At 40.6% G+C, this 2,218-nt stretch overlaps 1 non-coding gene across 1 annotated transcript; it reads right to left on the bottom strand.

Moving 5' to 3' along the window:
* Nucleotides 1-267: 267 nt before the first annotated feature.
* On the bottom strand, nucleotides 268-374 carry LOC119468503. Its single transcript, XR_005197182.1, has one exon. It is a non-coding gene; the product is annotated as a U6 spliceosomal RNA (small nuclear RNA).
* Between the last annotated feature and the right edge of the window lie 1,844 nt (nucleotides 375-2,218).

The raw sequence follows: 2,218 nt of genomic DNA, 5'->3' as shown, positions 1-2,218 counted from the left end.
ACATCTTTTTATTATTATTATTATACTTTAAGTTCTAAGATACATGTGCAGAACGTGCAGAGTTGTTACATAGGTATACATATGCCATGGTGGTTTGCTGCACCCATCAACCCATAATCTACATTAGGTATTTGTCCTAATGCTATCCTTCCCCTAGTTCCCTACCCCCCGACAGGCCTCAGTGTGTGATGTTCCCCTCCCTGTGTCCATGTGTTCTTATTGTTCAACTCCCACTTATGAGTGAGAACATGCGGTGTTTGTTTTTCTAAAAATATGAAACACTTCATGAATTTGCGTGTCATCCTTGCACAGGGGCCATGCTAATCTTCTCTGTATCATTCCAATTTTAGTGTATGTGCTGCCAAGGCAAGCACTAGACTACATCTTTTAATGGGTTTGATCCTCAATAACATTGCTGCTCACTTGGAAGTAATGACCTAGGAGCTGGGCAAAGTTAGCTTGACACAACTGTAGATGTATACCTCATAGTAGAGCTGTTGTTATAGAACAGTTAGTTTGGTTCTTTGATTGGCAAACCTTATGTTGACAAGAATGTGCTTACATGTTAACTGCTATTATGCTATTATTTAAGGCCTATGCTATGTTAAAGGTACCAGTTTAACTTAATAACCAGGTGGCCTATAATTGAACCATTATATAGAAACTCCATGACTGTTAGGACTGCCACTAAGGACAGACTTAGGATGCTTGGAAGGGCTTGGTCTACCTCAGGGCTCTGGGAAAGCAACAGAAAATGCTATATATGATTCTGAAAGGTAATCTAGAATTTCAAGGATAGTTATCCATTACCTAGCTCCTTCTGCCTTCTGGAGTGTATGTCCTTCTATACACTATAGGCCAGAAATAGGAAAGAGACAGGGAAAAAAGGATCCCTGTAAGTGACAGGTTTGTGTATATATAAGGGGGAGAAAGGTGGAGTGGGGGCAGGTTATCATGAGAAAGGAAGCCTATGGCTGTGTATCTTTTGGCTTCTCCCCAGAAGAGCCTTTCTAAGGAGCTTTCAACTCTTTACCAAGACTCCCATGTAGACTTTGTGAATGAAGGGAATCCTTAACCAAGGAGCTTTTTTTCTGCCCAGCAAGCCTGTGAAAAAATGATTATTTCAGACAGTTGTTCCCTAGTTTAACCTCTAGAGGTTCTAGAATCTAGAAGGTCAGATGCACGGTACAGGAAATTGCATTTTCATTCATGTATCCCAGGTGATGGTGTCAGTAATTTTTCAGACTTTACTTTGGGTATTACTAATACAGGAAACATCTGAGGTAGGCAACTTATTTTGAGAAGGCCCCTGACAGCTAATTACCATAACCTAAAATATCTTTGTTAGGGTCTGCCTGAGAGAGTAGAGAATGTAAGTAGAAATTGAGTCTAGAGACCATGATGCTTAAATGTTTTCTTTAGGAGTTTCTCATGGTCTCCTCTGCTCACAGCAGGAATCTGAACCCTAAATAAAGGGTTGCTTCTAGCCCATTTTCTGTGAGAATTAGTAAAGCCATTATCTAGGTAGATACCATCCTGTGGGGTTCATGGCTTGGAAAGGGAAGTAAGGCTAGATTTTAGTCCCACTTGCCCAAATCAGGGTATTCTTGTGCACTGTACAATCTGTACAACTGTACATGATGTTCTTATGAAACCCTTCTACTGGTTTTCAGTGAGGACGGAGCATTTGAAGATTAATAAAATAAACAAAATGAGCTCTTTGAGGTACCCAATAGAGCCCTAGACAAACAGATTATTTTTATTCCTGAGTTCCAAATAAATTAGTCAAAATATTACCTGTATTGGTGAGAGAGGCTAGACTGGTCAGTGAGTGCAATAGCTCTAGTGGTAGCTGCCCTTTATAACCGAACTTGTATAGATATCGGGTACTGAATTTATATTATTTCTAAACCTCCTCCCCAAATTTTGGAGTTAAATATTATGATCCCCATTTTGTAGATGGGGAAACTGAGTTAGTAAGTTAGAGAAGCAGGATTCAACCTAGATCTGACGAGACCCAAAGCTCCCAGCTTCTTATTTGTCACTGCTGCTTGTGGGGAACTAGCTGGAACATCTACAACCAAAACCCAATTAAACTGACCCACAATTCTTATGAGATTTCCGAAGCTGTATTCTGGCAGAGTTTTTCTCTTTCCCCAAGGTTCTCCTCTGGCACTGGCCAGAAGCCCTGGCTTCTCCAGCAGATGCAGAAATGTGC

The sequence above is a fragment of the Cebus imitator genome, unplaced genomic scaffold (assembly GCF_001604975.1).
Source record: "Cebus imitator isolate Cc_AM_T3 unplaced genomic scaffold, Cebus_imitator-1.0 Scaffold442, whole genome shotgun sequence".
Taxonomy (NCBI): domain Eukaryota; kingdom Metazoa; phylum Chordata; class Mammalia; order Primates; family Cebidae; genus Cebus; species Cebus imitator.
Note: the sequence above shows the minus strand (reverse complement) of the source record. Positions and strands in the feature narration are given on the sequence as shown.